This window comes from Labrus bergylta, unplaced genomic scaffold (assembly GCF_963930695.1).
Source record: "Labrus bergylta unplaced genomic scaffold, fLabBer1.1 SCAFFOLD_139, whole genome shotgun sequence".
Lineage (NCBI taxonomy): Eukaryota > Metazoa > Chordata > Actinopteri > Labriformes > Labridae > Labrus > Labrus bergylta.
Genome location: NW_027077232.1, coordinates 37 through 22,885, shown reverse-complemented (window position 1 = coordinate 22,885; position 22,849 = coordinate 37). Strand labels below are relative to the sequence as shown.

General features: G+C 46.4%; 14 non-coding genes and 3 pseudogenes across 14 annotated transcripts; all 17 read right to left on the bottom strand.

The window, feature by feature from the left end:
- Nucleotides 1-387: 387 nt before the first annotated feature.
- Nucleotides 388-551, bottom strand: LOC114917262 (U1 spliceosomal RNA). Its single transcript, XR_003805992.1, has one exon. It is a non-coding gene; the product is annotated as a U1 spliceosomal RNA (small nuclear RNA).
- Nucleotides 552-1,122: 571 nt separating this feature from the next.
- Nucleotides 1,123-1,313, bottom strand: LOC114917278 (U2 spliceosomal RNA). Its single transcript, XR_003806009.2, has one exon. It is a non-coding gene; the product is annotated as a U2 spliceosomal RNA (small nuclear RNA).
- Nucleotides 1,314-1,806: 493 nt separating this feature from the next.
- On the bottom strand, nucleotides 1,807-1,970 carry LOC114917290 (U1 spliceosomal RNA). The gene has a single exon (XR_003806022.2). It is a non-coding gene; the product is annotated as a U1 spliceosomal RNA (small nuclear RNA).
- A 571-nt stretch (nucleotides 1,971-2,541) lies between these two features.
- LOC114917277 (U2 spliceosomal RNA) lies at nucleotides 2,542-2,732 on the bottom strand. The gene has a single exon (XR_003806008.1). It is a non-coding gene; the product is annotated as a U2 spliceosomal RNA (small nuclear RNA).
- Nucleotides 2,733-3,225: 493 nt separating this feature from the next.
- Nucleotides 3,226-3,389, bottom strand: LOC114917289 (U1 spliceosomal RNA). Its single transcript, XR_003806021.1, has one exon. It is a non-coding gene; the product is annotated as a U1 spliceosomal RNA (small nuclear RNA).
- A 569-nt stretch (nucleotides 3,390-3,958) lies between these two features.
- On the bottom strand, nucleotides 3,959-4,149 carry LOC114917275 (U2 spliceosomal RNA). Its single transcript, XR_003806007.1, has one exon. It is a non-coding gene; the product is annotated as a U2 spliceosomal RNA (small nuclear RNA).
- Nucleotides 4,150-4,642: 493 nt separating this feature from the next.
- On the bottom strand, nucleotides 4,643-4,806 carry LOC114917284 (U1 spliceosomal RNA). The gene has a single exon (XR_003806016.1). It is a non-coding gene; the product is annotated as a U1 spliceosomal RNA (small nuclear RNA).
- Nucleotides 4,807-5,377: 571 nt separating this feature from the next.
- On the bottom strand, nucleotides 5,378-5,568 carry LOC114917274 (U2 spliceosomal RNA). Its single transcript, XR_003806006.2, has one exon. It is a non-coding gene; the product is annotated as a U2 spliceosomal RNA (small nuclear RNA).
- Nucleotides 5,569-6,061: 493 nt separating this feature from the next.
- LOC114917272 (U1 spliceosomal RNA) lies at nucleotides 6,062-6,225 on the bottom strand. The gene has a single exon (XR_003806004.1). It is a non-coding gene; the product is annotated as a U1 spliceosomal RNA (small nuclear RNA).
- A 569-nt stretch (nucleotides 6,226-6,794) lies between these two features.
- LOC114917273 (U2 spliceosomal RNA) lies at nucleotides 6,795-6,985 on the bottom strand. Its single transcript, XR_003806005.1, has one exon. It is a non-coding gene; the product is annotated as a U2 spliceosomal RNA (small nuclear RNA).
- A 493-nt stretch (nucleotides 6,986-7,478) lies between these two features.
- On the bottom strand, nucleotides 7,479-7,642 carry LOC114917261 (U1 spliceosomal RNA). Its single transcript, XR_003805991.1, has one exon. It is a non-coding gene; the product is annotated as a U1 spliceosomal RNA (small nuclear RNA).
- A 569-nt stretch (nucleotides 7,643-8,211) lies between these two features.
- LOC136178419 (U2 spliceosomal RNA) lies at nucleotides 8,212-8,387 on the bottom strand (annotated as a pseudogene).
- A 6,145-nt stretch (nucleotides 8,388-14,532) lies between these two features.
- On the bottom strand, nucleotides 14,533-14,696 carry LOC136178431 (U1 spliceosomal RNA). The gene has a single exon (XR_010665865.1). It is a non-coding gene; the product is annotated as a U1 spliceosomal RNA (small nuclear RNA).
- Nucleotides 14,697-15,267: 571 nt separating this feature from the next.
- Nucleotides 15,268-15,443, bottom strand: LOC114917288 (U2 spliceosomal RNA; annotated as a pseudogene).
- Nucleotides 15,444-21,039: 5,596 nt separating this feature from the next.
- Nucleotides 21,040-21,206, bottom strand: LOC136178418 (U2 spliceosomal RNA; annotated as a pseudogene).
- Nucleotides 21,207-21,699: 493 nt separating this feature from the next.
- Nucleotides 21,700-21,863, bottom strand: LOC136178420 (U1 spliceosomal RNA). Its single transcript, XR_010665854.1, has one exon. It is a non-coding gene; the product is annotated as a U1 spliceosomal RNA (small nuclear RNA).
- A 573-nt stretch (nucleotides 21,864-22,436) lies between these two features.
- On the bottom strand, nucleotides 22,437-22,627 carry LOC136178433 (U2 spliceosomal RNA). The gene has a single exon (XR_010665867.1). It is a non-coding gene; the product is annotated as a U2 spliceosomal RNA (small nuclear RNA).
- Nucleotides 22,628-22,849: the final 222 nt, after the last annotated feature.

Sequence of the window (22,849 nt, the reverse complement as noted above, 5' to 3'; positions counted from 1 at the left end):
GCAAACTCTTTGATGGAAGCACCTTTAAGATACATGCGTTATGTCAAGCTCTGAAAAATGAGTTCAAACCCTCAACCACCAGATTTATCTGCAGCAGACTTAAGTGAACCAAAAGACAGGAGAAGATTGGGGCCTTTTATTGGCCCACAGCCGTTCTGTAAGGCAGATGTGCCGTGACTGGGATTTCACATTGATCAGAGCAAGGGCTGCTGAATCTGAAACAAATTTGATTGACGAGTGATATTGTGATCTAGCACTAGCAAAGACACTGGCTGCGCATAGCTTTTAAGCCACCTTGGAAATTCTTGCTGTCTGTCTGTTGCTACAGCCAGGTTGGAAGGCAGCATGTCCCTATCTGTTTCCCCCTTATTACTTTCGACAATCCATCAGGGGAGAGCGCGAACGCAGTCCCCCACTACCACAAATTATGCAGTCGAGATTCCCACATTTGGGGAATTCGCATAGGTCAGCCCCACCGGAGTGCAATGGCCAGGCCTCGCCATGGGTGAACCACCTTCTTGATCATGGTATCTCCCCTGCCAGGTAAGTATGAGTTGTACAGCTCAGGGCAAAAGGAGTCCTTCACAGGACCATCGCCCTGACTGACGGTCCCAACAACATGCGAACCACCGAAATCAGAGTTTCTGCACTGGGTGTCCCTTCTACTTGTCCTCAACACAGAAGAAAGTTTTGTGTTGAGGCCCGATAGGGCTTGTCTTTCTACATGCAAGTGGAGAAATAAGGCTCATCATTCTAACAGGTCGTGCCACACTTCCACATCAAAGCCAACCGATAGCTACCGCCAGTGTGTGTGTGTGTGTGTGTTTTTCTTACCGCCAACAAAAGAACAGTCGAAGCAGCAGCTAGGCCAGAAACACTTTGCAACAATGACTGTTGATATGTTATTGCGTGTCTGTGTGCTACTACAGCAATAGCATACACAGAGTGGCAAATGGGGGAACTGGCACACAAATAACCCCAAACCTGACTAAAATTCCAGTTCATTTCAAAAAGCTTGCGTCCCGGCAGCATGTCAACGCAGTGACAACGCCAGGCCAGACTCACACACATATTTCTCTTAAATGCAGCGAAAAGAAAGGATTATTTTAAACACTGAAGAGAGGAGGGTGCACCGTTCCCGGAGGTACTGCAATACCGGGTCGATGCGTGGAGTGGACGGAGCAAGCCCCTGTTCCATCTCCCAAGTCCAAAAATCAATTTAATATATGGTCCCCGGGTAGGGGACGTATCAGATATTAAACTGGTAAGAACAGATACTACACTTGATCTTAGCCAAAAGGCCGAGAAGCGATGCCCCTGACAGGCTAAGGCCGGCATCACATTCCCCATACAGTCCTCCTCGCCCATGGTCCCGGCAAGCGAGCGTTGCTTTTAAGTGACCGTCGGTAAAACGGAAGAGCAAACTCTTTGATGGAAGCACCTTTAAGATACATGCGTTATGTCAAGCTCTGAAAAATGAGTTCAAACCCTCAACCACCAGATTTATCTGCAGCAGACTTAAGTGAACCAAAAGACAGGAGAAGATTGGGGCCTTTTATTGGCCCACAGCCGTTCTGTAAGGCAGATGTGCCGTGACTGGGATTTCACATTGATCAGAGCAAGGGCTGCTGAATCTGAAACAAATTTGATTGACGAGTGATATTGTGATCTAGCACTAGCAAAGACACTGGCTGCGCATAGCTTTTAAGCCACCTTGGAAATTCTTGCTGTCTGTCTGTTGCTACAGCCAGGTTGGAAGGCAGCATGTCCCTATCTGTTTCCCCCTTATTACTTTCGACAATCCATCAGGGGAGAGCGCGAACGCAGTCCCCCACTACCACAAATTATGCAGTCGAGATTCCCACATTTGGGGAATTCGCATAGGTCAGCCCCACCGGAGTGCAATGGCCAAGCCTCGCCATGGGTGAACCACCTTCTTGATCATGGTATCTCCCCTGCCAGGTAAGTATGAGTTGTACAGCTCAGGGCAAAAGGAGTCCTTCACAGGACCATCGCCCTGACTGACGGTCCCAACAACATGCGAACCACCGAAATCAGAGTTTCTGCACTGGGTGTCCCTTCTACTTGTCCTCAACACAGAAGAAAGTTTTGTGTTGAGGCCCGATAGGGCTTGTCTTTCTACATGCAAGTGGAGAAATAAGGCTCATCATTCTAACAGGTCGTGCCACACTTCCACATCAAAGCCAACCGATAGCTACCGCCAGTGTGTGTGTGTGTGTGTGTTTTTCTTACCGCCAACAAAAGAACAGTCGAAGCAGCAGCTAGGCCAGAAACACTTTGCAACAATGACTGTTGATATGTTATTGCGTGTCTGTGTGCTACTACAGCAATAGCATACACAGAGTGGCAAATGGGGGAACTGGCACACAAATAACCCCAAACCTGACTAAAATTCCAGTTCATTTCAAAAAGCTTGCGTCCCGGCAGCATGTCAACGCAGTGACAACGCCAGGCCAGACTCACACACATATTTCTCTTAAATGCAGTGAAAAGAAAGGATTATTTTAAACACTGAAGAGAGGAGGGTGCACCGTTCCCGGAGGTACTGCAATACCGGGTCGATGCGTGGAGTGGACGGAGCAAGCCCCTGTTCCATCTCCCAAGTCCAAAAATCAATTTAATATATGGTCCCCGGGTAGGGGACGTATCAGATATTAAACTGATAAGAACAGATACTACACTTGATCTTAGCCAAAAGGCCGAGAAGCGATGCCCCTGACAGGCTAAGGCCGGCATCACATTCCCCATACAGTCCTCCTCGCCCATGGTCCCGGCAAGCGAGCGTTGCTTTTAAGTGACCGTCGGTAAAACGGAAGAGCAAACTCTTTGATGGAAGCACCTTTAAGATACATGCGTTATGTCAAGCTCTGAAAAATGAGTTCAAACCCTCAACCACCAGATTTATCTGCAGCAGACTTAAGTGAACCAAAAGACAGGAGAAGACTGGGGCCTTTTATTGGCCCACAGCCGTTCTGTAAGGCAGATGTGCCGTGACTGGGATTTCACATTGATCAGAGCAAGGGCTGCTGAATCTGAAACAAATTTGATTGACGAGTGATATTGTGATCTAGCACTAGCAAAGACACTGGCTGCGCATAGCTTTTAAGCCACCTTGGAAATTATTGCTGTCTGTCTGTTGCTACAGCCAGGTTGGAAGGCAGCATGTCCCTATCTGTTTCCCCCTTATTACTTTCGACAATCCATCAGGGGAGAGCGCGAACGCAGTCCCCCACTACCACAAATTATGCAGTCGAGATTCCCACATTTGGGGAATTCGCATAGGTCAGCCCCACCGGAGTGCAATGGCCAGGCCTCGCCATGGGTGAACCACCTTCTTGATCATGGTATCTCCCCTGCCAGGTAAGTATGAGTTGTACAGCTCAGGGCAAAAGGAGTCCTTCACAGGACCATCGCCCTGACTGACGGTCCCAACAACATGCGAACCACCGAAATCAGAGTTTCTGCACTGGGTGTCCCTTCTACTTGTCCTCAACACAGAAGAAAGTTTTGTGTTAAGGCCCGATAGGGCTTGTCTTTCTACATGCAAGTGGAGAAATAAGGCTCATCATTCTAACAGGTCGTGCCACACTTCCACATCAAAGCCAACCGATAGCTACCGCCAGTGTGTGTGTGTGTGTGTTTTTCTTACCGCCAACAAAAGAACAGTCGAAGCAGCAGCTAGGCCAGAAACACTTTGCAACAATGACTGTTGATATGTTATTGCGTGTCTGTGTGCTACTACAGCAATAGCATACACAGAGTGGCAAATGGGGGAACTGGCACACAAATAACCCCAAACCTGACTAAAATTCCAGTTCATTTCAAAAAGCTTGCGTCCCGGCAGCATGTCAACGCAGTGACAAAGCCAGGCCAGACTCACACACATATTTCTCTTAAATGCAGTGAAAAGAAATGATTATTTTAAACACTGAAGAGAGGAGGGTGCACCGTTCCCGGAGGTACTGCAATACCGGGTCGATGCGTGGAGTGGACGGAGCAAGCCCCTGTTCCATCTCCCAAGTCCAAAAATCAATTTAATATATGGTCCCCGGGTAGGGGACGTATCAGATATTAAACTGATAAGAACAGATACTACACTTGATCTTAGCCAAAAGGCCGAGAAGCGATGCCCCTGACAGGCTAAGGCCGGCATCACATTCCCCATACAGTCCTCCTCGCCCATGGTCCCGGCAAGCGAGCGTTGCTTTTAAGTGACCGTCGGTAAAACGGAAGAGCAAACTCTTTGATGGAAGCACCTTTAAGATACATGCGTTATGTCAAGCTCTGAAAAATGAGTTCAAACCCTCAACCACCAGATTTATCTGCAGCAGACTTAAGTGAACCAAAAGACAGGAGAAGATTGGGGCCTTTTATTGGCCCACAGCCGTTCTGTAAGGCAGATGTGCCGTGACTGGGATTTCACATTGATCAGAGCAAGGGCTGCTGAATCTGAAACAAATTTGATTGACGAGTGATATTGTGATCTAGCACTAGCAAAGACACTGGCTGCGCATAGCTTTTAAGCCACCTTGGAAATTCTTGCTGTCTGTCTGTTGCTACAGCCAGGTTGGAAGGCAGCATGTCCCTATCTGTTTCCCCCTTATTACTTTCGACAATCCATCAGGGGAGAGCGCGAACGCAGTCCCCCACTACCACAAATTATGCAGTCGAGATTCCCACATTTGGGGAATTCGCATAGGTCAGCCCCACCGGAGTGCAATGGCCAGGCCTCGCCATGGGTGAACCACCTTCTTGATCATGGTATCTCCCCTGCCAGGTAAGTATGAGTTGTACAGCTCAGGGCAAAAGGAGTCCTTCACAGGACCATCGCCCTGACTGACGGTCCCAACAACATGCGAACCACCGAAATCAGAGTTTCTGCACTGGGTGTCCCTTCTACTTGTCCTCAACACAGAAGAAAGTTTTGTGTTGAGGCCCGATAGGGCTTGTCTTTCTACATGCAAGTGGAGAAATAAGGCTCATCATTCTAACAGGTCGTGCCACACTTCCACATCAAAGCCAACCGATAGCTACCGCCAGTGTGTGTGTGTGTGTGTGTTTTTCTTACCGCCAACAAAAGAACAGTCGAAGCAGCAGCTAGGCCAGAAACACTTTGCAACAATGACTGTTGATATGTTATTGCGTGTCTGTGTGCTACTACAGCAATAGCATACACAGAGTGGCAAATGGGGGAACTGGCACACAAATAACCCCAAACCTGACTAAAATTCCAGTTCATTTCAAAAAGCTTGCGTCCCGGCAGCATGTCAACGCAGTGACAAAGCCAGGCCAGACTCACACACATATTTCTCTTAAATGCAGCGAAAAGAAAGGATTATTTTAAACACTGAAGAGAGGAGGGTGCACCGTTCCCGGAGGTACTGCAATACCGGGTCGATGCGTGGAGTGGACGGAGCAAGCCCCTGTTCCATCTCCCAAGTCCAAAAATCAATTTAATATATGGTCCCCGGGTAGGGGACGTATCAGATATTAAACTGGTAAGAACAGATACTACACTTGATCTTAGCCAAAAGGCCGAGAAGCGATGCCCCTGACAGGCTAAGGCCGGCATCACATTCCCCATACAGTCCTCCTCGCCCATGGTCCCGGCAAGCGAGCGTTGCTTTTAAGTGACCGTCGGTAAAACGGAAGAGCAAACTCTTTGATGGAAGCACCTTTAAGATACATGCGTTATGTCAAGCTCTGAAAAATGAGTTCAAACCCTCAACCACCAGATTTATCTGCAGCAGACTTAAGTGAACCAAAAGACAGGAGAAGATTGGGGCCTTTTATTGGCCCACAGCCGTTCTGTAAGGCAGATGTGCCGTGACTGGGATTTCACATTGATCAGAGCAAGGGCTGCTGAATCTGAAACAAATTTGATTGACGAGTGATATTGTGATCTAGCACTAGCAAAGACACTGGCTGCGCATAGCTTTTAAGCCACCTTGGAAATTATTGCTGTCTGTCTGTTGCTACAGCCAGGTTGGAAGGCAGCATGTCCCTATCTGTTTCCCCCTTATTACTTTCGACAATCCATCAGGGGAGAGCGCGAACGCAGTCCCCCACTACCACAAATTATGCAGTCGAGATTCCCACATTTGGGGAATTCGCATAGGTCAGCCCCACCGGAGTGCAATGGCCAGGCCTCGCCATGGGTGAACCACCTTCTTGATCATGGTATCTCCCCTGCCAGGTAAGTATGAGTTGTACAGCTCAGGGCAAAAGGAGTCCTTCACAGGACCATCGCCCTGACTGACGGTCCCAACAACATGCGAACCACCGAAATCAGAGTTTCTGCACTGGGTGTCCCTTCTACTTGTCCTCAACACAGAAGAAAGTTTTGTGTTAAGGCCCGATAGGGCTTGTCTTTCTACATGCAAGTGGAGAAATAAGGCTCATCATTCTAACAGGTCGTGCCACACTTCCACATCAAAGCCAACCGATAGCTACCGCCAGTGTGTGTGTGTGTGTGTTTTTCTTACCGCCAACAAAAGAACAGTCGAAGCAGCAGCTAGGCCAGAAACACTTTGCAACAATGACTGTTGATATGTTATTGCGTGTCTGTGTGCTACTACAGCAATAGCATACACAGAGTGGCAAATGGGGGAACTGGCACACAAATAACCCCAAACCTGACTAAAATTCCAGTTCATTTCAAAAAGCTTGCGTCCCGGCAGCATGTCAACGCAGTGACAAAGCCAGGCCAGACTCACACACATATTTCTCTTAAATGCAGCGAAAAGAAAGGATTATTTTAAACACTGAAGAGAGGAGGGTGCACCGTTCCCGGAGGTACTGCAATACCGGGTCGATGCGTGGAGTGGACGGAGCAAGCCCCTGTTCCATCTCCCAAGTCCAAAAATCAATTTAATATATGGTCCCCGGGTAGGGGACGTATCAGATATTAAACTGATAAGAACAGATACTACACTTGATCTTAGCCAAAAGGCCGAGAAGCGATGCCCCTGACAGGCTAAGGCCGGCATCACATTCCCCATACAGTCCTCCTCGCCCATGGTCCCGGCAAGCGAGCGTTGCTTTTAAGTGACCGTCGGTAAAACGGAAGAGCAAACTCTTTGATGGAAGCACCTTTAAGATACATGCGTTATGTCAAGCTCTGAAAAATGAGTTCAAACCCTCAACCACCAGATTTATCTGCAGCAGACTTAAGTGAACCAAAAGACAGGAGAAGACTGGGGCCTTTTATTGGCCCACAGCCGTTCTGTAAGGCAGATGTGCCGTGACTGGGATTTCACATTGATCAGAGCAAGGGCTGCTGAATCTGAAACAAATTTGATTGACGAGTGATATTGTGATCTAGCACTAGCAAAGACACTGGCTGCGCATAGCTTTTAAGCCACCTTGGAAATTCTTGCTGTCTGTCTGTTGCTACAGCCAGGTTGGAAGGCAGCATGTCCCTATCTGTTTCCCCCTTATTACTTTCGACAATCCATCAGGGGAGAGCGCGAACGCAGTCCCCCACTACCACAAATTATGCAGTCGAGATTCCCACATTTGGGGAATTCGCATAGGTCAGCCCCACCGGAGTGCAATGGCCAGGCCTCGCCATGGGTGAACCACCTTCTTGATCATGGTATCTCCCCTGCCAGGTAAGTATGAGTTGTACAGCTCAGGGCAAAAGGAGTCCTTCACAGGACCATCGCCCTGACTGACGGTCCCAACAACATGCGAACCACCGAAATCAGAGTTTCTGCACTGGGTGTCCCTTCTACTTGTCCTCAACACAGAAGAAAGTTTTGTGTTAAGGCCCGATAGGGCTTGTCTTTCTACATGCAAGTGGAGAAATAAGGCTCATCATTCTAACAGGTCGTGCCACACTTCCACATCAAAGCCAACCGATAGCTACCGCCAGTGTGTGTGTGTGTGTGTTTTTCTTACCGCCAACAAAAGAACAGTCGAAGCAGCAGCTAGGCCAGAAACACTTTGCAACAATGACTGTTGATATGTTATTGCGTGTCTGTGTGCTACTACAGCAATAGCATACACAGAGTGGCAAATGGGGGAACTGGCACACAAATAACCCCAAACCTGACTAAAATTCCAGTTCATTTCAAAAAGCTTGCGTCCCGGCAGCATGTCAACGCAGTGACAACGCCAGGCCAGACTCACACACATATTTCTCTTAAATGCAGCGAAAAGAAAGGATTATTTTAAACACTGAAGAGAGGAGGGTGCACCGTTCCCGGAGGTACTGCAATACCGGGTCGATGCGTGGAGTGGACGGAGCAAGCCCCTGTTCCATCTCCCAAGTCCAAAAATCAATTTAATATATGGTCCCCGGGTAGGGGACGTATCAGATATTAAACTGATAAGAACAGATTTTTTTTCTTTTGAAAAGTTTTATTGACACTTTTTCCCACTTTATGTTTCATCACATTTCACATCACACATTTGTTTTCTTTGTTGTTGTTGTGTTTTCCTTGTTGTTCATTTTTTTTTTTACAGTTTTACAGGGTACACATCCTATCTTTTCTGTTTTTTTAAAAAACAAACATTGATACTATGTAAGATACATCATAAAATGTTTTAGGGTGTAAAAACAGTGTCTTCATTTAAAACAATTAAAAGGAGAGCATTTGTTAAGAAACGTTTTTCTTTAAAAGTCAACTGTTGTGCAGGAGTGCAGTGAGCCCCTATCAAGATTAACTCATCCTGTTCTCCCAAACAGATGTGGTCTCTCGGGATCCTGTCCTGGTGCTCAGAGGAGATCCTCACCCTGCATCTCCTTCCCACCTGCCTCTCCCGGAGAGTCAGGCCGCTGCTGCTTTGAACTTTTCCCGTATGGCTCCAGCTCCTTCATCCGAATGGGCACAGAGGCGATTCTTCTTTGTGGCTGTGTCCTAGGCCCGCCGCCTGCAGCGACGGCCATACTGACCGTCGCTGCTGCCATCTGGATCACTGCCACGGGGGGGATCTGCTTGTGCTTTCTTACCAGCAAGTTCCTGGAGGTCCATGTGGCGTCTTTGATGGCGGCTAGAGTGAGCCATTGTTTTGCAAAGTCCTTTGGTGTTTGTTGACTTTGGCTCACTCCATACAGTACCAGCTGTGCTGTAAGGACCTCCCTTGCTGGTAAGCACGGGAATTGCAAGGAGCCGGCCAGTGCCCACTGTTCTACAGCAGCGCTGCACTCCCAGAGCAGGTGCCTCACCGACTCAGGCGCGCCACAACCAGGTCGGGGGCAGGTTGGGGACGTCGACATGCCCCGGGAGTGCATCACGGACCTGACTGGGAGGATCTCGTGAGCCACCATCCATGACAGGTCCCGGAGTCTGTTTGGAAGAACAGGATGGTTCACATTTTTCCAAACTGTGGAGGGCTCGCCGAGTGCAAGCCCGCGCACTGGGCTCACTGGTTCTCGCTCCTGCACAACAGAGATTACAGAACGTATGTTAGTTAAAATATGCAGCTCCTGTTTTTCAAGGTTAAAATGTTTTAAAAACTTCTGAATAAAATGATACGATTGCGGCAGATAAAAGGACACTGGAACTTTAAGATCAGTTTTTAAAAGTTTCAGTTTCCTGAGGTAGGACCCCATCCAGAACCGGGCCATTGCTGCTGTCTTTGGGTTTCTGGATGGGGCTGTGGCAGCTGCGAGTCCGATTGTGGCGTATCTTGCTCCCAGGATTAAAAACAGGTCTGGCACTCCTTTTCCTCCTTTCTCCTTGGTTTTCCTCATTGTGTCCCTTCTCAGGCGCTCCCACTTAGACCCCCACATGAAATAAAAGATGGCTCGTTCCAGGTCTAAGATCACATTTCTGGGGGGGGTAAAAACAGAAGTGAGCATTAAAAGCAAGGGTAAAATCACAGCTTTGATGATTAAAACCTTTCCTTCCATTGTCATTTCCCTTAGTCTCCAGTACCCCAGTCGTTGTTTTACTTTCCCTATCTTGTCCTGCCAATTTGTTTCCCCTCCACCCTCCTTATTAAATTTGACCCCAAGTATTTTTAAGTCAGTCTGTGTCACAGTTAGGGGGAGTCCCGTCTTTTCAGTCACTGTCCATGGTCCGTAAAATTGGGCTTGGGTCTTCAGTCTGTTTAATTTTGATCCTGAGGCCAGTCCGAACCAGTCAGTCAAGTCCAGTGTCCTGTTTACGGATAAAAGGTCAGTGCATAAAATGTTGATGTCGTCCATGTATAAAACACACTTGCTGGTCATTCCCCCGCTCCCCGGTACTACCACCCCATTGATTCGTTGGTCCCTTCTCAAGACCTGTGCCAATGGTTCAATGCATGTGATGTAGAGGAGGGCAGATAACGGACAACCCTGACGGACACCGCAGTTAATATCGACTGCTTTTGTCAGATGCCCATTAACTATGAATTTGCTGGTGATTCCCCGGTACAGCAGTCCCACCCAAGCTATAAACCTCTCAGGGAACCCCATTTTTTGCAGTACCTGGAAAAGGTACTGGTGCGAGACCCTATCAAAAGCTTTCTCAAAGTCTAAATTTAGGACTACTAGCCTAATGTTTCTGTCTCTCGCAAAACAGATGGTGTCTCGGATCAGTAGGAGGCTGTCCGTGATCTTTCTCCCCGGGATGGCACAGGTTTGATCCGGGTGAATCAGCCCCTCTAAAAACACAGTCATGCGAGATGCTAAAAGTTTGCTAAAAAGTTTACAATCAAAGTTTAAAAGAGTGATAGGTCTCCAGTTTCTTAGGTCTGTCTTGTCCTTGTCCTTGAAAAGTAAAGTCACTATCCCTCTTCTAAAACTGTCGGGGAGTCTGTCAAGTTTTTCTAAGTCCATAAAAACAACAAAAAGGTCAGGTGCTAAAATGTCCCAGAAAGTCAAATAAAATTCTAAGGGAAGCCCATCGTCTCCTGGGGACTTCCCTTTTTTGAAACTCTTAATGCAGTTGAAAATTTCTAAAAGGGTAAAATCTTGGGATAAAAGCACACTGTCATTTATTTTGTGTTCAACGAACTTTAAAACTTCTCTCATTGTGTCTGTTTTTATAGGTTTTTCTTTGTATAATTCTTTATAAAATTGAACTATGGTATCATTAATTTCATCTGTTGTTTCGGCTGTGCACTGATTGTCTTTTTTCAGTTTAAAAATGGTTTTATCTTTATCTAAAATTCTTTTAAAAAAGTACCTAGTGCACTTCTCTCCTTCTTCTATTTCTTTTTCTTTGCTTCTTAAAATGACACCCTTACTTTTAATTTCTGCTAAAACCGACATCTCTTCTTTTATTTGCTTTATTTCTTCATTAAAATCCAGACCCTCTAGGTTTAGTTTAAAATACCGTTGAAGTCGTTTTTGCAGTCCCAGCATGCGTCTGTCGTCCCTACCTTTCTTTCTCTTACCTGCCTGCCTGAAAAAGGTCTGGGTCCTTCCCTTCACCATTTCCCACCAGTGTGCACGTGAGACGTATAGGTCTTGAAGGGTCTGCCAGTCTTGGTACTGCTCCCTGTACTGCCTAACTAACTCCCTATCTTCTAAAAGGGAGCAGTTGAGTTTCCACAGACCCTTCCCAGCCGTCACACCTGAAGTTAGTGATAGGGTGCAAGAAAGTATAGTGTGATCAGAGAAGAAAACAGGAGTTACTCTAGCATCGGTTGGTGGGAAATCCCGTGATAAAATATAGTCTATGCGAGAGGCTTTGGTGCCGTCACCACTGAACCAGGTGAAGCCCTCCTCTCTGGGATGCATGACTTTAAAACAGTCCAGTAGTTTAAAATCCTTACATAGGGCCCCAAATAAAACTGATGTTTTATCGACTTTGAAATCTTCCCCTGCTCCCCTCCTGTCTTTCTTGTTTAGAACACAATTAAAATCCCCTCCTACAACTAATGGTTCCCTGCCTAGCATGTGGGACTGCAAGTCTTTTAAAAGGTCATACCTGTCATTTTTTTCATTAAAACCATAGGTATTTAAAACCTTAAAATCTCTTCCCATAAAAGTCAGGTGTGCTAAAAGTGCCCTACCGTCTCTCACCACAGTGCTGCCCTTCACCAAGATCAGAGGGTTTTTAATTAAAATTGCCACGCCATCATTTTTGTTGTGGTTTGATCCACTCCACACGGATCCATGTGGCCACAACTCCTCCCAATCCCTGTAGTTTTTTAAAAACGGTAGACCACATTCTTGTATTAAAAACACATCTGACTTAAAAGAGTTTAGGTAGGATAAAACAGATTGCGCTCTAACTTTAGACTTCACACTTCTCACATTGATGGTAGAGAAGGTGAGGGTCATAAGTATGGTTAAAAACAACAGGTAAGACATTTTAAAAGACTAGTATTTAGAAGCAGTCGTCATACTTCTTGTGAAATTTGCTCTTCCTTCACCCTTATGGGGGAGGGGTGAGGGGTTTGAGCCATTTTCCCCGGTCGGACTCTAGGTGGTGGCCTTTCTTGCAATCTTTTGTTGAATTTCGAGTCCTTAGGGGTTGATTGTAGGGCTATATTTAGGAAAGAGAGCTCATTTGGAGAATTGGAGGGGAAGACTCTGGGCTCCTCCACAGATAAACTGTCTGAGGAGTCCCCAGCTCTTCCCCTCTTTCCGGAGACTACTGGAGCCTCCGGGGACAATTCTGATAAAGGCCTCTTAGCCTGTTGGGCCGGGGGGAGGGAGGCTTCTTCGCTATCACTCTCATTCTCATTCTCATTCTCATTCTCATTCTCATTCTCATTCTCATTCTCACGATCACTCTCACACTCACTCCCATTCTCAAACTCACTCCCAATCTTACTTTCACCCTCAGAATGAGGTGTAGCTCCACCTTCTGCCTGTACTGCAGCCTCTTCTTCCACATGCTCCACTTGAGGAGCAGTGACAGGCCCCTCCCCCTCCCCCTCCTCACCTGACTCCTGTCCTCCAGTCACAGGATTTGGAGGGAGATTTGAATTGTCTGGCCCAGGCTCCAAAATGTGCTCTTCAAACATTTCAAACAATCCGCCATTTTCTTTTTCTTTTTCTGCTTGTTTTGCAGCTTTCACTTTGTTGGCAAAAGACCTTGGACAGTCTCTGAAGAGATGAGTTGTTTCTCCACACAGGTTGCACTTTCTGCCATTGGTACATTCTTCAAAAGTATGACCAATTTCTCTGCACTTTCCACAGATGATTTGCTGACATGCTTCCGCAAGATGTCCATGCTCGCCACACTTGCGACAAAGTTTTGGCTGTCCCTGGTAGTGAATGTAGCCCCGGTTATTTCCCAGAACTATCATGGATGGCAGATGTTTCAGGCCCTGGAAGCCTTGGGGATCCTGCCATTGTTGAATGGGGACCCTCCAAGCACAGTTCCAAATGCCATCCTCATCTCTCACCTTCATAGCTTGGCCTTTAACCGTGCAAAATCTTCCCAGCCACATACATATGTCATCTGCATTTACTGTTTCATTGAACATCCTGACAATGACTGTCTTGGAAGCATTGTCAGTCAGTTTCTCTACATTAAAAGCAGAAAACTGGGCTCTGGTGTTTTCATATCTTGTCCAAAATTCCTTCAACAGAATCGCTGAGCGGAAGCTAACATCAAATCCTTTGTTCTGTGGTAAGGTCACAATGCAATTTATGTCATCTGGTTTAAAATTCAGTGATTGTTGGACTAGCTTCCTTGAGAAGTCTAGCCTAGACAACCCCTGTAGCCTTCCATCTTTCTCCACAAAGGTGAAGCGTACACTGTGGTGCCTCCGCATGCCAGCATGGGCCGCCGACATGTTGGAGACACCACACTTTAAAAACTCCTACTCTAACACAGTACTAAAAAGACGATCAAACAAATAAATTAGACTAAAACCTAATAAATAAATAAATAACACCAGTAATTACCTGAACTTCACTAGAAAGTGCTTGGTACCCTGGTGAACGGATCTGTGAGCTGTATATATTCCTTTGTGAAAGCAATGCAACTACAAGAGTTGCTTTTCGTAACACTCAGGAAAAATAATTTCCTCCAAGGACTGTCAGCGAACAATGCCACTACAGGCAAGGTGACTGGCAGCAAAAAGAGGTGATCACTGTCTTAGCCAAAAGGCCGAGAAGCGATGCCCCTGACAGGCTAAGGCCGGCATCACATTCCCCATACAGTCCTCCTCGCCCATGGTCCCGGCAAGCGAGCGTTGCTTTTAAGTGACCGTCGGTAAAACGGAAGAGCAAACTCTTTGATGGAAGCACCTTTAAGATACATGCGTTATGTCAAGCTCTGAAAAATGAGTTCAAACCCTCAACCACCAGATTTATCTGCAGCAGACTTAAGTGAACCAAAAGACAGGAGAAGATTGGGGCCTTTTATTGGCCCACAGCCGTTCTGTAAGGCAGATGTGCCGTGACTGGGATTTCACATTGATCAGAGCAAGGGCTGCTGAATCTGAAACAAATTTGATTGACGAGTGATATTGTGATCTAGCACTAGCAAAGACACTGGCTGCGCATAGCTTTTAAGCCACCTTGGAAATTCTTGCTGTCTGTCTGTTGCTACAGCCAGGTTGGAAGGCAGCATGTCCCTATCTGTTTCCCCCTTATTACTTTCGACAATCCATCAGGGGAGAGCGCGAACGCAGTCCCCCACTACCACAAATTATGCAGTCGAGATTCCCACATTTGGGGAATTCGCATAGGTCAGCCCCACCGGAGTACAATGGCCAGGCCTCGCCATGGGTGAACCACCTTCTTGATCATGGTATCTCCCCTGCCAGGTAAGTATGAGTTGTACAGCTCAGGGCAAAAGGAGTCCTTCACAGGACCATCGCCCTGACTGACGGTCCCAACAACATGCGAACCACCGAAATCAGAGTTTCTGCACTGGGTGTCCCTTCTACTTGTCCTCAACACAGAAGAAAGTTTTGTGTTGAGGCCCGATAGGGCTTGTCTTTCTACATGCAAGTGGAGAAATAAGGCTCATCATTCTAACAGGTCGTGCCACACTTCCACATCAAAGCCAACCGATAGCTACCGCCAGTGTGTGTGTGTGTGTGTGTTTTTCTTACCGCCAACAAAAGAACAGTCGAAGCAGCAGCTAGGCCAGAAAAACTTTGCAACAATGACTGTTGATATGTTATTGCGTGTCTGTGTGCTACTACAGCAATAGCATACACAGAGTGGCAAATGGGGGAACTGGCACACAAATAACCCCAAACCTGACTAAAATTCCAGTTCATTTCAAAAAGCTTGCGTCCCGGCAGCATGTCAACGCAGTGACAAAGCCAGGCCAGACTCACACACATATTTCTCTTAAATGCAGTGAAAAGAAAGGATTATTTTAAACACTGAAGAGAGGAGGGTGCACCGTTCCCGGAGGTACTGCAATACCGGGTCGATGCGTGGAGTGGACGGAGCAAGCCCCTGTTCCATCTCCCAAGTCCAAAAATCAATTTAATATATGGTCCCCGGGTAGGGGACGTATCAGATATTAAACTGATAAGAACAGATTTTTTTTCTTTTGAAAAGTTTTATTGACACTTTTTTCCACTTTATGTTTCATCACATTTCACATCACAGATTTGTTTTCTTTGTTGTTGTTGTGTTTTCCTTGTTGTTCATTTTTTTTACAGTTTTACAGGGTACACATCTTATCTTTTCTGTTTTTTTAAAAAACAAACATTGATACTATGTAAGATACATCATAAAATGTTTTAGGGTGTAAAAACAGTGTCTTCATTTAAAACAATTAAAAGGAGAGCATTTGTTAAGAAACGTTTTTCTTTAAAAGTCAACTGTTGTGCAGGAGTGCAGTGAGCCCCTATCAAGATTAACTCATCCTGTTCTCCCAAACAGATGTGGTCTCTCGGGATCCTGTCCTGGTGCTCAGAGGAGATCCTCACCCTGCATCTCCTTCCCACCTGCCTCTCCCGGAGAGTCAGGCCGCTGCTGCTTTGAACTTTTCCCGTATGGCTCCAGCTCCTTCATCCGAATGGGCACAGAGGCGATTCTTCTTTGTGGCTGTGTCCTAGGCCCGCCGCCTGCAGCGACGGCCATACTGACCGTCGCTGCTGCCATCTGGATCACTGCCACGGGGGGGATCTGCTTGTGCTTTCTTACCAGCAAGTTCCTGGAGGTCCATGTGGCGTCTTTGATGGCGGCTAGAGTGAGCCATTGTTTTGCAAAGTCCTTTGGTGTTTGTTGACTTTGGCTCACTCCATACAGTACCAGCTGTGCTGTAAGGACCTCCCTTGCTGGTAAGCACGGGAATTGCAAGGAGCCGGCCAGTGCCCACTGTTCTACAGCAGCGCTGCACTCCCAGAGCAGGTGCCTCACCGACTCAGGCGCGCCACAACCAGGTCGGGGGCAGGTTGGGGACGTCGACATGCCCCGGGAGTGCATCACGGACCTGACTGGGAGGATCTCGTGAGCCACCATCCATGACAGGTCCCGGAGTCTGTTTGGAAGAACAGGATGGTTCACATTTTTCCAAACTGTGGAGGGCTCGCCGAGTGCAAGCCCGCGCACTGGGCTCACTGGTTCTCGCTCCTGCACAACAGAGATTACAGAACGTATGTTAGTTAAAATATGCAGCTCCTGTTTTTCAAGGTTAAAATGTTTTAAAAACTTCTGAATAAAATGATACGCTTGCGGCAGATAAAAGGACACTGGAACTTTAAGATCAGTTTTTAAAAGTTTCAGTTTCCTGAGGTAGGACCCCATCCAGAACCGGGCCATTGCTGCTGTCTTTGGGTTTCTGGATGGGGCTGTGGCAGCTGCGAGTCCGATTGTGGCGTATCTTGCTCCCAGGATTAAAAACAGGTCTGGCACTCCTTTTCCTCCTTTCTCCTTGGTTTTCCTCATTGTGTCCCTTCTCAGGCGCTCCCACTTAGACCCCCACATGAAATAAAAGATGGCTCGTTCCAGGTCTAAGATCACATTTCTGGGGGGGGTAAAAACAGAAGTGAGCATTAAAAGCAAGGGTAAAATCACAGCTTTGATGATTAAAACCTTTCCTTCCATTGTCATTTCCCTTAGTCTCCAGTACCCCAGTCGTTGTTTTACTTTCCCTATCTTGTCCTGCCAATTTGTTTCCCCTCCACCCTCCTTATTAAATTTGACCCCAAGTATTTTTAAGTCAGTCTGTGTCACAGTTAGGGGGAGTCCCGTCTTTTCAGTCACTGTCCATGGTCCGTAAAATTGGGCTTGGGTCTTCAGTCTGTTTAATTTTGATCCTGAGGCCAGTCCGAACCAGTCAGTCAAGTCCAGTGTCCTGTTTACGGATAAAAGGTCAGTGCATAAAATGTTGATGTCGTCCATGTATAAAACACACTTGCTGGTCATTCCCCCGCTCCCCGGTACTACCACCCCATTGATTCGTTGGTCCCTTCTCAAGACCTGTGCCAATGGTTCAATGCATGTGATGTAGAGGAGGGCAGATAACGGACAACCCTGACGGACACCGCAGTTAATATCGACTGCTTTTGTCAGATGCCCATTAACTATGAATTTGCTGGTGATTCCCCGGTACAGCAGTCCCACCCAAGCTATAAACCTCTCAGGGAACCCCATTTTTTGCAGTACCTGGAAAAGGTACTGGTGCGAGACCCTATCAAAAGCTTTCTCAAAGTCTAAATTTAGGACTACTAGCCTAATGTTTCTGTCTCTCGCAAAACAGATGGTGTCTCGGATCAGTAGGAGGCTGTCCGTGATCTTTCTCCCCGGGATGGCACAGGTTTGATCCGGGTGAATCAGCCCCTCTAAAAACACAGTCATGCGAGATGCTAAAAGTTTGCTAAAAAGTTTACAATCAAAGTTTAAAAGAGTGATAGGTCTCCAGTTTCTTAGGTCTGTCTTGTCGTTGTCCTTGAAAAGTAAAGTCACTATCCCTCTTCTAAAACTGTCGGGGAGTCTGTCAAGTTTTTCTAAGTCCATAAAAACAACAAAAAGGTCAGGTGCTAAAATGTCCCAGAAAGTCAAATAAAATTCTAAGGGAAGCCCATCGTCTCCTGGGGACTTCCCTTTTTTGAAACTCTTAATGCAGTTGAAAATTTCTAAAAGGGTAAAATCTTGGGATAAAAGCACACTGTCATTTATTTTGTGTTCAATGAACTTTAAAACTTCTCTCATTGTGTCTGTTTTTATAGGTTTTTCTTTGTATAATTCTTTATAAAATTGAACTATGGTATCATTAATTTCATCTGTTGTTTCGGCTGTGCACTGATTGTCTTTTTTCAGTTTAAAAATGGTTTTATCTTTATCTAAAATTCTTTTAAAAAAGTACCTAGTGCACTTCTCTCCTTCTTCTATTTCTTTTTCTTTGCTTCTTAAAATGACACCCTTACTTTTAATTTCTGCTAAAACCGACATCTCTTCTTTTATTTGCTTTATTTCTTCATTAAAATCCAGACCCTCTAGGTTTAGTTTAAAATACCGTTGAAGTCGTTTTTGCAGTCCCAGCATGCGTCTGTCGTCCCTACCTTTCTTTCTCTTACCTGCCTGCCTGAAAAAGGTCTGGGTCCTTCCCTTCACCATTTCCCACCAGTGTGCACGTGAGACGTATAGGTCTTGAAGGGTCTGCCAGTCTTGGTACTGCTCCCTGTACTGCCTAACTAACTCCCTATCTTCTAAAAGGGAGCAGTTGAGTTTCCACAGACCCTTCCCAGCCGTCACACCTGAAGTTAGTGATAGGGTGCAAGAAAGTATAGTGTGATCAGAGAAGAAAACAGGAGTTACTCTAGCATCGGTTGGTGGGAAATCCCGTGATAAAATATAGTCTATGCGAGAGGCTTTGGTGCCGTCACCACTGAACCAGGTGAAGCCCTCCTCTCTGGGATGCATGACTTTAAAACAGTCCAGTAGTTTAAAATCCTTACATAGGGCCCCAAATAAAACTGATGTTTTATCGACTTTGAAATCTTCCCCTGCTCCCCTCCTGTCTTTCTTGTTTAGAACACAATTAAAATCCCCTCCTACAACTAATGGTTCCCTGCCTAGCATGTGGGACTGCAAGTCTTTTAAAAGGTCATACCTGTCATTTTTTTCATTAAAACCATAGGTATTTAAAACCTTAAAATCTCTTCCCATAAAAGTCAGGTGTGCTAAAAGTGCCCTACCGTCTCTCACCACAGTGCTGCCCTTCACCAAGATCAGAGGGTTTTTAATTAAAATTGCCACGCCATCATTTTTGTTGTGGTTTGATCCACTCCACACGGATCCATGTGGCCACAACTCCTCCCAATCCCTGTAGTTTTTTAAAAACGGTAGACCACATTCTTGTATTAAAAACACATCTGACTTAAAAGAGTTTAGGTAGGATAAAACAGATTGCGCTCTAACTTTAGACTTCACACTTCTCACATTGATGGTAGAGAAGGTGAGGGTCATAAGTATGGTTAAAAACAACAGGTAAGACATTTTAAAAGACTAGTATTTAGAAGCAGTCGTCATACTTCTTGTGAAATTTGCTCTTCCTTCACCCTTATGGGGGAGGGGTGAGGGGTTTGAGCCATTTTCCCCGGTCGGACTCTAGGTGGTGGCCTTTCTTGCAATCTTTTGTTGAATTTCGAGTCCTTAGGGGTTGATTGTAGGGCTATATTTAGGAAAGAGAGCTCATTTGGAGAATCGGAGGGGAAGACTCTGGGCTCCTCCACAGATAAACTGTCTGAGGAGTCCCCAGCTCTTCCCCTCTTTCCGGAGACTACTGGAGCCTCCGGGGACAATTCTGATAAAGGCCTCTTAGCCTGTTGGGCCGGGGGGAGGGAGGCTTCTTCGCTATCACTCTCATTCTCATTCTCATTCTCATTCTCATTCTCATTCTCACGATCACTCTCACACTCACTCCCATTCTCAAACTCACTCCCAATCTTACTTTCACCCTCAGAATGAGGTGTAGCTCCACCTTCTGCCTGTACTGCAGCCTCTTCTTCCACATGCTCCACTTGAGGAGCAGTGACAGGCCCCTCCCCCTCCCCCTCCTCACCTGACTCCTGTCCTCCAGTCACAGGATTTGGAGGGAGATTTGAATTGTCTGGCCCAGGCTCCAAAATGTGCTCTTCAAACATTTCAAACAATCCGCCATTTTCTTTTTCTTTTTCTGCTTGTTTTGCAGCTTTCACTTTGTTGGCAAAAGACCTTGGACAGTCTCTGAAGAGATGAGTTGTTTCTCCACACAGGTTGCACTTTCTGCCATTGGTACATTCTTCAAAAGTATGACCAATTTCTCTGCACTTTCCACAGATGATTTGCTGACATGCTTCCGCAAGATGTCCATGCTCGCCACACTTGCGACAAAGTTTTGGCTGTCCCTGGTAGTGAATGTAGCCCCGGTTATTTCCCAGAACTATCATGGATGGCAGATGTTTCAGGCCCTGGAAGCCTTGGGGATCCTGCCATTGTTGAATGGGGACCCTCCAAGCACAGTTCCAAATGCCATCCTCATCTCTCACCTTCATAGCTTGGCCTTTAACCGTGCAAAATCTTCCCAGCCACATACATATGTCATCTGCATTTACTGTTTCATTGAACATCCTGACAATGACTGTCTTGGAAGCATTGTCAGTCAGTTTCTCTACATTAAAAGCAGAAAACTGGGCTCTGGTGTTTTCATATCTTGTCAAAAATTCCTTCAACAGAATCGCTGAGCGGAAGCTAACATCAAATCCTTTGTTCTGTGGTAAGGTCACAATGCAATTTATGTCATCTGGTTTAAAATTCAGTGATTGTTGGACTAGCTTCCTTGAGAAGTCTAGCCTAGACAACCCCTGTAGCCTTCCATCTTTCTCCACAAAGGTGAAGCGTACACTGTGGTGCCTCCGCATGCCAGCATGGGCCGCCGACATGTTGGAGACACCACACTTTAAAAACTCCTACTCTAACACAGTACTAAAAAGACGATCAAACAAATAAATTAGACTAAAACCTAATAAATAAATAAATAACACCAGTAATTACCTGAACTTCACTAGAAAGTGCTTGGTACCCTGGTGAACGGATCTGTGAGCTGTATATATTCCTTTGTGAAAGCAATGCAACTACAAGAGTTGCTTTTCGTAACACTCAGGAAAAATAATTTCCTCCAAGGACTGTCAGCGAACAATGCCACTACAGGCAAGGTGACTGGCAGCAAAAAGAGGTGATCACTGTCTTAGCCAAAAGGCCGAGAAGCGATCCCTGTTCCATCTCCCAAGTCCAAAAATCAATTTAATATATGGTCCCCGGGTAGGGGACGTATCAGATATTAAACTGATAAGAACAGATACTACACTTGATCTTAGCCAAAAGGCCGAGAAGCGATGCCCCTGACAGGCTAAGGCCGGCATCACATTCCCCATACAGTCCTCCTCGCCCATGGTCCCGGCAAGCGAGCGTTGCTTTTAAGTGACCGTCGGTAAAACGGAAGAGCAAACTCTTTGATGGAAGCACCTTTAAGATACATGCGTTATGTCAAGCTCTGAAAAATGAGTTCAAACCCTCAACCACCAGATTTATCTGCAGCAGACTTAAGTGAACCAAAAGACAGGAGAAGATTGGGGCCTTTTATTGGCCCACAGCCGTTCTGTAAGGCAGATGTGCCGTGACTGGGATTTCACATTGATCAGAGCAAGGGCTGCTGAATCTGAAACAAATTTGATTGACGAGTGATATTGTGATCTAGCACTAGCAAAGACACTGGCTGCGCATAGCTTTTAAGCCACCTTGGAAATTCTTGCTGTCTGTCTGTTGCTACAGCCAGGTTGGAAGGCAGCATGTCCCTATCTGTTTCCCCCTTATTACTTTCGACAATCCATCAGGGGAGAGCGCGAACGCAGTCCCCCACTACCACAAATTATGCAGTCGAGATTCCCACATTTGGGGAATTCGCATAGGTCAGCCCCACCGGAGTGCAATGGCCAGGCCTCGCCATGGGTGAACCACCTTCTTGATCATGGTATCTCCCCTGCCAGGTAAGTATGAGTTGTACAGCTCAGGGCAAAAGGAGTCCTTCACAGGACCATCGCCCTGACTGACGGTCCCAACAACATGCGAACCACCGAAATCAGAGTTTCTGCACTGGGTGTCCCTTCTACTTGTCCTCAACACAGAAGAAAGTTTTGTGTTGAGGCCCGATAGGGCTTGTCTTTCTACATGCAAGTGGAGAAATAAGGCTCATCATTCTAACAGGTCGTGCCACACTTCCACATCAAAGCCAACCGATAGCTACCGCCAGTGTGTGTGTGTGTGTGTGTGTTTTTCTTACCGCCAACAAAAGAACAGTCGAAGCAGCAGCTAGGCCAGAAACACTTTGCAACAATGACTGTTGATATGTTATTGCGTGTCTGTGTGCTACTACAGCAATAGCATACACAGAGTGGCAAATGGGGGAACTGGCACACAAATAACCCCAAACCTGACTAAAATTCCAGTTCATTTCAAAAAGCTTGCGTCCCGGCAGCATGTCAACGCAGTGACAAAGCCAGGCCAGACTCACACACATATTTCTCTTAAATGCAGTGAAAAGAAAGGATTATTTTAATCACTGAAGAGAGGAGGGTGCACCGTTCCCGGAGGTACTGCAATACCGGGTCGATGCGTGGAGTGGACGGAGCAAGCCCCTGTTCCATCTCCCAAGTCCAAAAATCAATTTAATATATGGTCCCCGGGTAGGGGACGTATCAGATATTAAACTGATAAGAACAGATACTACACTTGATCTTAGCCAAAAGGCCGAGAAGCGATGCCCCTGACAGGCTAAGGCCGGCATCACATTCCCCATACAGTCCTCCTCGCCCATGGTCCCGGCAAGCGAGCGTTGCTTTTAAGTGGCCGTCGGTAAAACGGAAGAGCAAACTCTTTGATGGAAGCACCTTTAAGATACATGCGTTATGTCAAGCTCTGAAAAATGAGTTCAAACCCTCAACCACCAGATTTATCTGCAGCAGACTTAAGTGAACCAAAAGA